The sequence below is a fragment of the Pleurodeles waltl genome, chromosome 7 (assembly GCF_031143425.1).
Source record: "Pleurodeles waltl isolate 20211129_DDA chromosome 7, aPleWal1.hap1.20221129, whole genome shotgun sequence".
Classification (NCBI taxonomy): Eukaryota; Metazoa; Chordata; class Amphibia; order Caudata; family Salamandridae; genus Pleurodeles; species Pleurodeles waltl.
In genome coordinates, this window is record NC_090446.1 from 88020769 (window position 1) to 88036072 (window position 15304).

At 47.8% G+C, this 15304-nt stretch overlaps 1 protein-coding gene across 2 annotated transcripts in view; it reads right to left on the reverse strand.

Moving 5' to 3' along the window:
• The window catches only part of LPAR5 (lysophosphatidic acid receptor 5), a 39932-nt gene that overhangs the window by 19489 nt on the left and 5139 nt on the right, over positions 1-15304 (reverse strand). Inside the window, exon 1 of one of the 2 annotated variants that reach the window (XM_069243111.1) lies at positions 3773-3984. The exons of the other annotated variant lie outside the window; for it this stretch is intronic. The gene's annotated coding sequence lies outside the window, so the exon portion shown is untranslated. Of the gene's footprint in view, positions 1-3772; positions 3985-15304 lie in introns of those variants that run through there. 2 annotated transcript variants of the gene reach the window in all.

The following is a 15304-nucleotide window of genomic DNA, read 5'->3' on the forward strand; positions in this document are numbered from 1 at the left end:
GCTGGTGGTGCATTTTGGAGCACACTGTCACAGATAGATATTACTAAGACATGGTGTAGTAGCACTATGTTCTTAATAGACAGCACCATTCCACTGAAATGGCCACTACATTCCAACAAATGTACAGCTTTACTGATAAAAACGATATAGCGCACAAATGAAAAGTGTGGAAATCGAGTTTCAGCAAGTATTATTATTTACACAATACCAAGTAAAGCGTCTTGATTTGTTTTGATCCAATTAAAATATTACTTTATATTACACTTCTGGATCACAAAAAATTTGCTTTATTTTTGCTTTCCTTATACTGCTGATATATTCTGAAACTTTTGTACAGGTCTTTTATATGTATTTAAATTGTGTTTTTTGTTAGAAACAAATAGCATCGTACAGACTTGCCTTTCACACTCTCTGTACCCCACGAAGGTGTCATTTATTTAATTTTACAAAATCCTTACAAGAATAAGCAGCGATTTGCCACAAGACACAGCCTGACATTTGACCTCTGACTTTGAAGCACAGCAAATGTGAAGAGATAAAAACAAAACCTACAGGCATCTTTATTGCTCATTCATTTCTGAACTCGGCATGGTTATTTTGGGAGCGCTGCAGCCCCCCCTGTACCTCTACGTCCTGCGCCCACGGTTCCTAACCCGAGGGGATGTAGCCTCACGGATCAAGCTGGTCGGCTCTTTGGGGAGAGGCGGAGACTCATTTGCAGGCAGTTTACCCCCTTTGTCTAGGCACAGATTAACTTAAACCATGGATTAGAACGCTGGCAGGAGAATTCTTTTCAGAGCATAAGAGGATTGTTTCAATAGATTTAATGCTTCCATTTTTTTGCATCCGTTGGTGGGCGATCTCTGTCTTTCATCCTCGCAAGGTTGATAAAATGAGCGCATTGATTTGGAACACTAGCACCTAGTTTATGATCTAAGAAATAAATGAGTTTGTAGCATATCATATTTAATGTTTAGGTTCATAGTATTATTAGTAGTAGTATTAATATTATTATTATTGGTGTTATTATTATTATTTTTGTATTAATATTATTAGTAGTATTATTGTTAGTATTGTTATCATTCGAATTATCATTAGTACTCTTAGTAGTGGTAGTATTATTTATTTATGTATGTATTTATTATTTGTGGTGGGGAACGCCGATGGACAAGAATGGTGCCTGGCATTTGCGTGTAGACTTCAAGTCAGGGCTCAAAGATAACTTTGTAACATTACAGAGACTAAACGAAAAGACTTGAATGAGCGAAGTGGTGGGTGGTACAGCCCCAGACACCATCACAAGAACAAAGCTCACCGTCCACTGAGGGCTCTTTTCTCCCTCCATGGATGACCTTGATGTCCACCTTGTGAACAGCGATAAGGAGAGTGAGTTCACTGATGCGATGGGGACCTTGGTTGAAAATTCAGTAGGAACATTTTTGAAATGGAAGGCAGGGGTTAAAGATTTACAAAGGAGATTAAATAAATGAGATTAACCGAGTCTACAATAAAACTACTCAGATTTGAGGAAATTACAGGAGCGTAGCTTCAGTGGGGTGTCACCCCCCCACCCCCCAATAAATGTGTCTTCTGGAAAATAGTTGAATCAACTCTGGTGAGGTGCCTGTCGGATTTCACAAGTAAATTTAACACAGACAAAAACGCACACACCCCCTCTCCATCCATACTTTGAAAGTCTTCAGAATTGTTGGTTATTTTACAAAAATACGGCCCAGATTTAAGAGGGGCTAGCGCCTCCTTACACCATATTAATGTCATTTTTTTAGGCTAATGTGCCCCAACGAGGCCAAAATCGCCACGCCAGATTTACCATATTGTTCCTGCCCCAGGCATAATGTATGCAAGGGGGGGGGGGGGGGCGTTCCCTTCCTACGGGAGGGAGGGGCTGAAAAAACAGCACAAAGAAATCTAAAAGATTTTTTTGCTTCATTTTTTTCTGCATTTTTAACACCTGCTCAGAGCAGGCATTAAAATGGGGGACATCATTGGTTACAATGAGACCCTATGAAAGGTTCAGGGTTGGCGTCAATATTTTGGCACTAACCCTGAACAGTAGTGTCAACAATGTTGAAGCTATTGCCCCCTAGCATGCGCCATCTGTGAAATTCAGCGCACACATGGTGGCGGTAGGGGGGTGCAAGGAAGGTGGCACTGCACCCAGAAAAGTGGCGCTACACTGGGTGCAGTGCCACTTTCCTTAAATCTGCCCCTATGTGTTTTCTCTCACTTAGTGCCCCTACCAATCCGGGTTTGTTCCCCTTTGCACTGTACCTTCAGGCTCTCACGTGCCCTGCTCGTAGGGTGGTGTATTTTGACACTATATATCAACATGATTGTTGGAAAATCTGAAGCTCACACACCCCCAATCTTACTGACAAAGGTACACCCCTGTGCTTAGAAGATACCGAGAAAATAGGAAAGAGGGGGCTGAAATAACTTCAAATGCAAATAAAAAAATCTGCAAGAAAACACTCATTTTAATGCATGCTAAATACTGTGATAACAAGAGGTTTGCAAGCTAGCGGTTGAATGTTTGAGTTCTTAGCAGCCCCTAAACCTGAGCACCCCGGCGTAGGATGCTGTCCGTCGGCCCCGCCTCTCACTGCTATGTATTGTAATGTATGAATGGAAGGGAGGCGTGCGCTGCAGTAACCACGGGGACCCAGTATGTCAGTGCGTGACTCTCAGACAGAACACTCAACACGAAGGTATCCGGGGGTTTGGGGTCCCCCCTCGAGAATAGAGACCTAAGCATTGCAGGCCCCCCAACACTTAATCAGCTGGGATTTTTAATAGCGCCAGAGCAGCGTGGGGCCCCATGACAACTTCTCACGAAGCTAGGACATTCAAATAAGAAGGAAACAAAGTGCCTAGATGTCTTTCTAAGCGCAGAGATCAAGATGCCAGCGCTGAGCAGAGCCCCCCCCAACAGGTTGGGGACCCACTAGCAAGGGCCCAGACATTCTGAAATGTCCCTGAGAGCTGAGACCCCTCGCAGACAGAAGACCCTTCACTGGGGAGTGCACCGTGCATGCAGGGAGGGGAGAGGCCTCCATGCCACTGTGCTGGGCCTGGAGGGCACCATGAAGAACAGACCCCTCCCTCGCGACGAGCCTAGTGCGTTTCCGGGTTGGGCGCCGCGAAGTGTCAAAGGTCAAACTGACAGGATGTGGTGTCGCTGCTGGCACTGCCAGGGTGGAGGATACCGCTGCTGGCACACCTTCGGCTGGGTGGCACGGGGCAGAGACATGGGGCAGAGCTAGAGGTTAAACTGCTGCTCAGGAGCTGCCTCGCTTCTTGACTGAACTCACTGTGTGATCTTTGGCAAATCACATCACAAGTATTTCTAGCAAGAGTCAGCCCAGAGGAAGCGGACGTGATGTCACACATGGGCATCGCAGGATGACCCCTTGTGCCACCCTAGGACCATCAATAGCCTTTTGTACGATGCTGAGAGGCCAGAGAATGGGCAGGGACTGCCAGCTACAGAAAGTTAACAGGACTCTAATAGTTTGAAGCCATTTTAACTTTCTGTTCTTGCCGCTGCCATGATGACCTCTGAGAGGAGGGCAGGGGCACCAGAGGTCAGGCCATGGGGGTGGGGGCTGATATTCCTTGCAACCCACCCATAGCTGACACTCACGTCACCCCATCGCCCTGGGTCTCAGCTCCCTTGTCTGTCAGCCTCGGGCAGCGCCTAGACGCGGTCCTACGTGCAGCGTGCGCTATACGGGAATATTGGGTCACTCACCAGGTGCCGCCGTGTGCTGAGACGGCCTGCAGCATGTCCCTGTGGCCACAGCCCCTTCTCTTCCTCCCTCGCTGCCCTCCCTCTCATCTTCAGTCTCTCTCCCTGGGGTGAACTTTGTGACGGGGAGTGGCTCTCGTGCTCACCTGCTGTTTGGGGGTGTGAAAGGAGCGACGCAGGAGGCATGTGCCGAAAGTGAAACACGAGAGGGCGTGCGAGGGCGGGGAGAGAGGCACGGGAAATCAGAGAGCGCAGAAGAAGCAGCAGAATCTGGAGGGCAAGCCGCCTTCAAAAGAAGTTGGTAGCCAGTGCTTAATTTGTAAATAAAAACGTGCCGGTGCCCGAAGTTCTCCTCCGAAACACGAGGTGGTTGCAATTAAACGTGCGAGCACAGAATACCCGCAGGGCCGGCTTTTGGGCGGTACGAGCGGTGCGGTGGCACCGGGCGCTGACCTCAGGGGGGCGCTGTGTTTAGAAATAACTTCAGAAACTTGCCATTCAAAATCATCTGCTGAAAAGTTCATTGTGCCTCCAGCCTTCAGGAGACAAAGTGTCAAGATGCCTCTTCTGATTAATGTTCCTGCTAGGGAGAGAGATGGGAGTTTTGCCCAGTGGCAGCTTTGACTCAACATAAAGTAGCATAGAGGGTTGTTAATATGCCTGCTACAAAAAACAGAACTATGGGGCATATTTGAAAAAAGTGGTGCTGCACACAGTGCTGCGCCACTTTTCTTGCACCCCTTAGCGTCCCTCCTAACGCCACCAAGTGTGCGTCATATTTGAAATTCGGTGCACAATGGCAGTAGTTAGGGGACTGCCGTCAGAATTTTTTATGCTAGTCCGGCGCTTTGCAGGATTAGCATAAAAAATGTTGACGCTAATCCTGCAAAGCACCCAGAGGCCCATTGTAACCAATGGGAGATTTCTTTTAATGGCTGCTCTGAGCAGGCGTTTAAAGTGTCGAGGAAAAAATGATGCAAAGAAATCTGTCAGATTTCTTTGCGCCATTTTTTGGCCCCCCTAACTGGCGGATACCGCCTTTGCATACATAATGCCTGGCACAGGCATAATGTAGCGCAAAGTGTTACAAAGTGGCGCAATGCATGCATTGCGCCACTTTTGTAAATATTGCGCAGCATTTTTGGCCTTCTAACGCCACATTAACATAAAAAAATTATACTAATGTGGGGTTAGAATGGCACTAGGGGCTCTTAAATATGCCCCATGGGGCATAGTTGAAAAAAGTGGTGCTGCACATAGTGCTGTGCCACTTTTCTTGTGCCCCTTAGAACCCCCTAATGCCACCATGTGTGCGCTGTATTTAAAATATGGCACACCACGGCAGTAGTTAGGGGACCAGCGTCAGAAATGTTGACGCTAGTCAGGCGCTTTGCAGAATTAGCGTACAAAGTGTTGACGCTAATCCTGCAAAGCCCCCAGATGCTCAATGTAACCAACAGAAGCCTCCTTTTAACGCATGCTCTGAGCAGGCATTAAAAGTGCCAAAAAAAAATGACACAAAGAAATCTGTCAGATTTCTATGCGCCATTTATGTGGCCCCCCTAACGGGGGCAATGCCACCTTTGCATGCATTGTGCCTGGTGCAGGCATAATGTAGCTCAAAGTGTTACAAAGTGGCGCAATGCATGCATTGTGCCACTTTGTAAATATGGCACAGCATTTTTGGCCTTCTAACGCTACATTAGCATAAAAAAAAATGACTCTAATGTGGCGCTAGAATGGCGCTAGGGGCTTTTAAATATGTCCCTATAATTTATGTGGATAGCTGAGTGGATTAGTAAAGCCAGCCTTTACAAGTGCTTTGTAACACATGAATGTATGTGAAAGGGGAGGGACGGAGAGATAAGGGGCACATTTGCTGGGTGGCAGTGAGTGAAATCGAGGAGGAGGTCATGGGGTGGGAGGCGCCAAAATAAACTGTCGCACAGGGCGCTACCAGTCCTAGGGCCGGTCCTGAGAGGCAGCCTAATCCTGAAGCTATATCAGGCCTCTTTAATCTATTTACAGACACTCCCTGCCCATTCAGCTCACTCTTGCAGCTTTCTGTTTTCTCCCTTTGCGGCACTTTTTCGCTTTTCTCTTCCTCCATCTTTCCCATATGTGTCTTTTGCTCGCAGTAAATGCTTGAGGCAGAAAAATAAGTGACGGTGCCCCGCACTGGAAACCACCGGCTCAAATTAAGCACTAATGGTAGACAAAGTCTAACAACACTCAAACTCTTCTATAATAGCAGCGAGAAGTCCCTCAATGACGTTCAAAAGTCACAGACATTTCTCGTCCTGTCTGGAGCTTTACCGGTATCCATCGAGAGTGCCTGTCTCTGTGGAGACTCAGCTCTAAAGATCTCAGTTAAATGGCACGAATATGAACAGCCAATCCGAAGAGATGTTCAAATAACCCCCAAAATGTACATAAAAAGCCCCACATCCCCTGGCTCACCTGTTGCACCTTGCAAACAACGCCAGCTGTAATGTCTCAGGCTCTAGGCCTTCCTCGCTTTTGTGCTGTTTATGGTCTGACATTGCCATATATGCATCCATGTTTATTATGTGTCCACTTTATCTCTAGCCATGTGTTTTTTATTTGTTGTGGAACTGAAGTTGCCACTAGTAACCACATTACTTATGAGCCGAGCGCCCAAACTTCCCAGACTCGTTTCATGTGCATTTCTGGGACTTGTAGTCCAGTGTTTATACTCGTATAAGCTGGACTGCAGGTTCCAGAAAGCAGAGCCAAAAACCGGAGCGTGAACTACTCAAATGTGGAAATGAAAAAAAAAAAAGTTCTCCTCCTGATATGCACCGCGCATTGCAAAGCAAAGTGCTTTCGTGCTCTGCCAGACCACAGGAAGCGATGCCATCTTTTTACAAGAACAAATTGGTGTGTAGGGCTTCCCCCGAGGCCTGGGGGTAGAGAAAGGCACGGGCTGTCACAGGAAAATGATTCCTGTATTTACAGGCCGGTTCAGGAGCAGGCCTTGGTTGGTGGGAGGCGTGTTGTGTCAAGGTGTGCAGATCAGGTTCGGTCTCAAGCACGAGGCGGGTCCAAACCTGAATGTATTTGTATATAGACAAGACTGAACCTAGCGCCTTGAGTCCATCCTGCAGTGTGGTGCTTCACAGGCCTGCCTCGTTTGGTGCTGACTGGTCAGACCAGCTCTGTGAGCAGGGAAAGGGTGCTGACTTCATGAACCCCGAGGCCAGGGGTTGACTCCATGATTACTGATGGAGCTGAGGGGACTGGCGGGTCCCGTGGAACACAGGCTTGTTGGAAGGCACATCTAGCAGTAAAAGTAGAAACAGGACAGTTAGGGGCATATTTACAAGCCCCGTGCACCACCCGTGGGTCACTGGCAGCTCACTGTTCAGACCCATATCTACAAGGCCACCACGGCCACTTTGTGTGGGTTTTCCTGGCCTTCTAGATATTGTGTAAGGCAGTGCAGCGCGAGCCACTTTGCCTTACGCTGCGTCAGGGAGGCGTACCGTGGGCTCTGCGGCGTGTGTTCCCATGCAGCACCCCAGGTGTTTTGACGCATTCCCAGATTTAGAAGACTTTCTAAACTTGGGAATGCATCAAAACTGTACACCTTCCCAGGGCAGACGCAATGAGTAGATCTCTCCTTGTTGTTTCCTCTTTCTGTGTGTGCTGCAGGAAAATGTCCCTCTGCAGTGCTTAATTTGTGCTTGTTGTTTCCGGTGCTGAGCACCGGCAGTTATTGAGTGGCTTTAAATGGATTGAAAAGGCCCGGGATGGCTTCAGGATTACGCTGCCTCAGTATTTTGTGCTCGCACATTTAAATGCAGCAGCCGCGTGTTCAAGAGGAGGGCTTTGGGCACCGGCACGTTTTTATTTACAAATTAAGCACTACCCCAACGGATTGTTTTTGTGTAGGAATGTATCCCTTCCTGCACAAAAACAATCCTTCAACTACGCAGACACCCCTTCACCATGGTGCAAGGGTGCCTCCGTTGGCGCTAGGCATCAATTTGTGCAGCAGTGCAGGGGGGTATGGTCAGAAATGAACCGTACCTTATAAAGACGGTGCATTTCTGTCTTGTGAATTGGCGTAGGTGCATTTCTGTCTTGTGAATTGGCGTAGGTGCATTTCTGTCTTGTGAATTGGCGTAGGGCAGCGCAGCAGAAAGGCTTTCGGCTCTGCCCTGCGCCAGTTCCTTGTAAGTATGGCCCTTAGTACACTGCAGCAGGCTGGCGATCAGGAAATTAAGAAGGCTCTCGAGAAGTCACAGGGCCGGCTTTAGGACGGTGTGACTGGTGCAGCTGCACCTGGCGCTGACTTTGGTGGGGGCCGCTGTGTTTAAAAACCTCATAGGTTTAAAAGTACTTGAACTTTTTTGGGTCCAGCAGTTTTTGGGCAACAATAAAAATGTCAAGATAACTCTGGTGATTAATGCTCATGCTGGTGAGAGATTGGAATTTTGTCTAGTGGCAGTTTTGACTTTTACATAGTAGCACGGAGGGTTAATGTGCCTGCTACAAGGAACGTCTACCATGCAGAGTGCACTGAGTAGCGCTGGAAACATGAAATGTATGTCAGAGAGGAGCTATGGACAGACGAGGGCCACTGCTGGAGGGTGGTAGCGAGGGAATCCTTGGAGAAGGTGGTCGTGGAAGGGGCCAAAAGACCCTCGCACCTGGCACCACCAGCGCTAATGCCGGCCCCAAGAAGTCATATTCTGAGAAGTGTGGCTCCAGGGACGGGGTTGGGTGTGAGATTGTATGAACACAAGCAGCTGGACCAAACATGGCCCCAGGCAGGTCCCATTGGCATCCCAACGGAACCTGAATAATGTATGGAAACCTTTTGCGTCGAACGCTCATGGGTTATAGCGCCTTCTGAACAGACCTGATCATAAGTTGATTGCAGTAAGCCAGCTCAGGCGGTTAATGGCAGTGCTGCGGAGATCTTTGTGAGCACATTGGTCACACTTCGGCTAAAAAGTCAGGGCCTTAATGTACACAATGGCAGTATCTGTGTTCCCCCTTCCAGGCATAGCGCCTTGTGAAGTAATGTGCCCGCTATAGATAACTGTGTGTACTCTCAGTGAGCGGGGGTTCGGGCTCCATAAGGTACCTCACTGGATCCCTGCACATGATGCGGCTTGGTGCGATGCGCAGGCCATAGGTTCCGTTCCCAACACGATAGCTCAGTGGGATAATGCACATGGTATAGCGGTCTGTGCGCTACCTGCGGGGTGTATGTTCTAAAACGAACACTTCGATTGGCCCTCGCGCTCATTCCTTTCCTCGCCCTTCTCTCCGTCCCTCTTCCTCCCCCCTACCACTCCGTCCAGCACTCGGGAAGAAGGGGGGGGGCGGGGTGGAGGGTGAGGGGCAGACTGCTTGGGTATCCAGGAAACCCGCCACCGTGACTTTACTTCTGGGCAAACTTTCCAGAGGACAGTAAAAACAAAACAAACAAATATATCTATCATTATAAGAGGGCTCCAAAAGGGCGGGACACTGTCTCTACAGAAACAGGGCTCCGCTGGGGGGTTACTCCCTTCACTCAGTGGTCCCACAGATGCCCTCATTAGCCCCCCTTCACCGGTTACTTAACTTGTCTCAGAGCTCATCCCACAGTCCTGGATTTACTGTCCTGGAGATTGTCCCTTTACCCCTTACTCACCGGTTCCAGAATTTGCCCCGCTGCTCTCCCCCTGCAGTTTTTTCCCACTTCTGGCCCTCACTTGTCCTGGAGAGAGTTCAACCCTCCACTGGCCCCCTAAAGTTGGTCGTTCCTTTCAGGCACTCTCACTGGTCCCTTAGTTGGTCCAATTGCCTCCTCACAGAACTCACTTGTCCTAAATCTATCACGCTGCCATCGTCCTCTTACTCTCTGGTCCAACATTGTGTACTATTGCCCCATCACTTATTGGTCCCAAAGTTGGCCCCACTGCCCCCAGGCTCACTTACTACGTGGTCCCAAAGTTGGCCCCATTTCACCCAGGCTCACTTACTAAGTGGTCCCAAAGCTGTCCCCCTTGCACCCAGGCTCACTTACTAAGTGGTCCCAAAGTTGGCCCCATTGCACCCAGGCTCACTTACTAAGCGGTTCTAAAGTTGGCCCCATTGCACCCTGGCCTACTTACTAAGCGGTCCCAAAGTTGGCATCATTGCACCCAGGCCTACTTACTAAGCGGTCCCAAAGTTGGCCCCATTGCACCCAGGCCCACTTACTAAGTGGTCCCAAAGTTGGCCCCACTGCACCCAGGCCTACTTACTAAGCGGTCCCAAAGTTGGCCCCACTGCACCCAGGCTCACTTAATAAGCGGCCCTAAAGTTGGCCCCACTGCACCCAGGCTCACTTACTAAGCGTTCCCAAAGTTGGCCCCACTGCACCCAGGCTCACTTACTAAGTGGTCCCAAAGTTGGCCCCATTGCACCCAGGCTCACTGACTAAGTGGTCCCAAAGTTGGCCCCACTGCACCCAGGCTCACTTACTAAGTGGTCCCAAAGTTGGCTCCGTTGCCCCAAGAACACTTACCTATTGGCCCCCAAAGTAGGTCTGTCAGTACCCACATTCCACTTACTGTCAGAGTATAGGTCTCGCCGCCCGAAGCCCTAGCTGGTCCGAGAAATTGTTCCATTGCCCCTAACCCTCCCATCCCCCACGTAATGGTTTCCCCAAGTTTGCCCTGTCCCCCCTTTAATATCTTCATAGTTTCATAGTCACTGGCCCAAAGTCCGCTTCACCCATCATTTCCTCGCATGTCCCATTGCCCCCAACTCCCTCCTTACTCACTGCCCCCAAAGTTAGTCCCATTGCACTCTCATCCCATTGGGCCCACAGCTGGACCCGTCCAGGTCGCCCCACTCTAGTTACTCACTGGTCCCACAGCACTATGGCTCACATCATTTACTCACTGGTCTCAGCCCCTTCTCTCTGTTACTGGTCCCAAAGATGGCCCCACTGTCGTATCCCTTGAAGACCCAATCCCCGCTCCAGCCCCTTCCATCATTAGCCAATCATTCCCAGGGCCCACCTCCCTCTCTCAGTAATCCTCGTTGGTGGCAGGTGCCTTTGCGCCCCCACCCCCCGGTAGATGGTGGGCTGTGCAGCCCCCAGTCCCCGGGAGCGCCCCTTCGCTGTTTGCCTTTCTCACTGGGCTCCCCCTGAGATCCTGGGACTCTGCATTCACCCAGTGACAGGCCTAGGGGCAGTAAATCCTGGGGGACAAAGGCAGGACTGTCCGCTCTGACGTCAGTCCTCGCGACTGACGCCCTGGGGGTTGTGGGGGCGTCCCAGAGGCAGAGTCCCCGAAGGACACGTCCAGTCCCTGGACCTGCGTCCATAGACGTGCGTGGAATGACTGGGCGCGGGCCGCAGTCTCAGCCGAGAGGCCAATACCGCAGGGGTAGAAAGCCTGCAAAACTCTTTTTGAGTGACCCTTTTCCCACCCATTCAATCTCTTGCTTATTCCAGGCCGGTGATACCTCTGTCAGTCACTCACTGGTACTCCCTCACTTTTTCGTTCACATGGTTACTCAGTCACTCTCCCTGCCTTCGCCCTCGCTTGCTCTCATACTCAAGTAATATTTTCGGTTTATAGCCCCCCCCCCCCCCCCCACACACTGCTGCCTCTCTCGCGCGCCTCCCATCTCTCAGTCACTGTACATGCATCCCTCCATTCCACTCACAAGAATCTGCCCAAATATGTATCACAGCCGCAGTGAGAGGGGACATAAGGCGGAGAGAGAGAGGGTGGAGGGGGGCCGAGAGCGAGGGAGGCGACATGTAGGGACACGAAGAGACAGGGAGCCGGGAGTGAAGATGGTCGGAGCTCCCCTTGAGAGAGAGAGAGGGGGTACAAGTGCCTATGTGTGATTAAGCAACCCTTAGTAACCTATGTTTTACTGGGTAAATATTACTACATGTTTAGTACATATGGGTGTGGGTACATAGGGATCAATTCATTGTGCAGAAATATCACTATGTGCAATACATATATTCGTGTATGTACAGATTTGTACATATATAGGTGTTTATATTTAAATATATTGTTTGTATACATATGTAAAAATATTATATATATGTATTTTTTTAATGAAACTAATTTTATACTTCTGCTTAACATATAGGTACATATGTATATCATATAATAAAGTTAACATACACGCAGATGACTGTGTACTTAGAGATTTGTGTTTTCTATAAAAATACATATATAGCTCAGTATTAAAATCCGATTACATGGAAGGTGCGTGTAAGTGATTAACAATCTGTTTCAATATACAAAAATGTTTATTTCTGCGCACCAGCATGGGAATGTCTGAACATGTAAACATCACTATATATATATGTGTGTGTTTGTGTGTTTTATATTTGCATTTGTGTGTAGATGTGTAAGTATGTTTCTATATATATAGTAATTTACTTACTGGGAGAAATAAAAAAAATAATTTAACAATTTCAATGTCAACCACTGTCCGTACCTTCACTCTGACTCATGCCAAATCTCTCCAACTACAATGGACCCCAAACACCCTTTCAAAGCTCTTTCCCCCCGTTATCCAAATCATCCAACTAACATGCCCTCCACTCCCAAAAACAAATCACTTTTTCCCTTTACTAATCTACTTCAATGAATCCATCCTTTGAAAACTCTTGCAGTAAGTCCATGAGATCACAATGGGCACTAACTTAACACACTGACCACAACTAATCCACAAAGAAGGAAACACATCACTTTTTAGAGTCGAGCCTCCGTTGCATGCGCTCGCGCATGCATATCGCAGCAAGACGCTTTAGTTATTAGAAAAAGGCTCGGAGTCCTGTCGACATTTCGTCAGTGTTTTTTATTGGTTCGTGGGCTTGCCTATTAAAATCCGCTTGCTTTCATTAGTCGAAGGCATGCATACGTCATGACTTTTCCGGTGGCTAGCCCTCCTCGAGCGCATCGACCAAGTACAGAAAACATGCGAGGCTCGCTGTTTTCTGTCCGGCTCGTGGACTACTTTTTCTCTATTTTACTAGCGCAATTTCGCTTGGCAGAAGTCGAGCGCTTTACACAGTTGATTGCACTTTTTCGGCTTACGTACATAAATACACTTTTGCCGATAGCTGAAAAGTCGGGTAAGGAGTTTACAACGCTATCAGCTCTAACATGAGCAAACGCGAGACCCGTTGCATTGCAAATGCTTGTTTTAATCTGTAACCTCCTTATTTCTAACCTTGGGTTCCGGAGTAGTGTGCTACTCCTCACCAAGCGCTTCAACACCCAGCCAGGGGCAGTAGGAGCTCTACAAATACAATTTACAATGCATCACAGAGTTATCACCCTTCCTAGGCCCAGGTGTGAGGAGCTTAAATCTAGTTCTTGTTTCTTTGCATGGTGGGATTTGTAATTGTGTGTCTCCCATTATGAAATGAGAACAAGGAGTCACAGACTTCAAAAAAAAAATCTTGGCGTAACTATTCGTGTATGTGGCTAGGAAACGTGAGATCTCCGAATGCAGGATTCTTTGAACGCCCCATCTCAAGATGAAGTTCTTCACCAACTTATACTTTTTATGGGCGAGCACAAAGTGCTCCGTCCATTCTGTAATCTCTCTTTGGGCTTCAAACCACACCCGTGCCACATCAGTCACTGACATTGGTTTGTGAGTTTGCCTTTTAAAATCCGCTTGCTTTCATTTGTGAAAGGCATGGACATGCCTTTTCCGGTGTTTAGCCCACCTACACAGCACCGGTAAAGTACCAAAAACATACGAGACTCGATGATTTCTGCCTGGAGTTCGGAATACTTTATCTGTTAATTTTCCACGCAGCGCAATCGCGCAGCATTTTTTTTTGCTTTACAACGCTAAAGGCTCTAACTCGAACAAATGTGAGACCCGTTGCATTGAAAATGCTTGTTAACTTTGCAGCTGGTATTTGTAGATTTCAATGTCATTAAGGACTGTGGTTAATGAGATGACACTTTTGTGGATGCATTACTAATGCCCCTAATTGAGGTGATTGTGAATGGCTTTTATTTGCAGCATCCAAAAATCCTAACAGATTTAAACGTAATCCAACCAGTGTGGAAATATCATTGTATTTTATTTGAAGGCATTTTTTGTAAAGTGCTTCTTATCACTGATGAGGTCACAAACTGCTCCAGTTTAGACCAGGTTCCTTCCTGGGCACACTTTTGGAATCATGTAGTGTGTCCTCTCTGGAAGATGCTGAGTGAGGGGGTTTGCTTGTGTTTCCTGCTGGAGGAGGCATTGCCTGCCAGTTCCATATGGACTCTTCCCATGGGGAGCAGGGTCGGTACCAATCTGCATATGGCAGGCTCTTGTCTAAAGTGGCACAGTGGGTGAAAAATGATGGATTAGAACGCTGCCCTCGTCATTGCTAGTTGTTAGATTATTTGCAAGCATTCCTCCCATTATCTTTTGTGTGTTTGATGTAACACCCTATGTGGCAGAGGATATGTCCAGCGGTGAATCCAAACTGTGCCACAGGGTCCAAGTTATACCTCTCTGATAAGACTTTACAAGCAGGGCCACTGGAATAATAGATTGTGCGGCCACGGCGATTTTTGCATATTTATATATTTGCCATATTTGCCACATAATCCATTGTCTGCTGCACAATCTGCAGATTTTAACAAACAAATGTGTTTCTAGTTCAAACGGTTCAAAAGTTACTAAAAATGAAACAACATGTGTTGCTGTGCAGTGGAAAGCCCTTTGCAAATGTTGACTGGTCACCTTTTTGCTTATTGCAATATTTGGGTGTTAAACTGGTACTAATGAGGTGCAACCAATACTCAGACAGTGTCAACAAGTTTAAAATTGACAAAATAATGAAGTAATACTATCAACAAATATGCTGCATAATGCTGTGCAATTTGCCTTTTTTTGCTGCATAATTTACTTAACCGTGCCCCATAATTTGGCCTCCACTGCTGCATAATTCCATTGGCTCTCCCTATTAGTCTGAAATAGATTTGGGTTGCTTGTGTTACTCTGGACGGGGCATTGCCTGGAGGTTGGCAATGAAATGTTTCCATGAGGAGCAGGGTCTGTACTGATTTGCAAATGGCCAGCTTCTCGCTAGAGTGGCACAGTGGGTAAAAAATGATGGATTGGAATGCTACTTTGAGACTTTGCTATAGCATAGACTATTTGCAAGCATTGGTCCCCTTACCTTTTGGGCATTTATGTAACACCCTGTGTGGCGAAGGATGTGCCCGGAAGCAGGTCCCTTGCTCCTAGTGCCAAAGGATGCAAGCTGTGCCCCAGGGTCATGCTGTACCTCACTGACAAGACCTAATAAGGCCTAAACAGATTTGGGGTTGCTTGTGTTCCTCTGGAGGGGGCAGTGCCCGGCAGTTTAGGATGGACTTGCAGGAGGAGCAGGGTCAGTCTGATCTGCATAAAGCAGGCCTCTGTCTACAGGGGCACAGTGGGTGAAAAATGATGGATTGGAATGCTACCTTGAGTGACTTACACTATTTATGCTATTAACATGCGTACCTCCCATGAACATTTTTGTTTAAT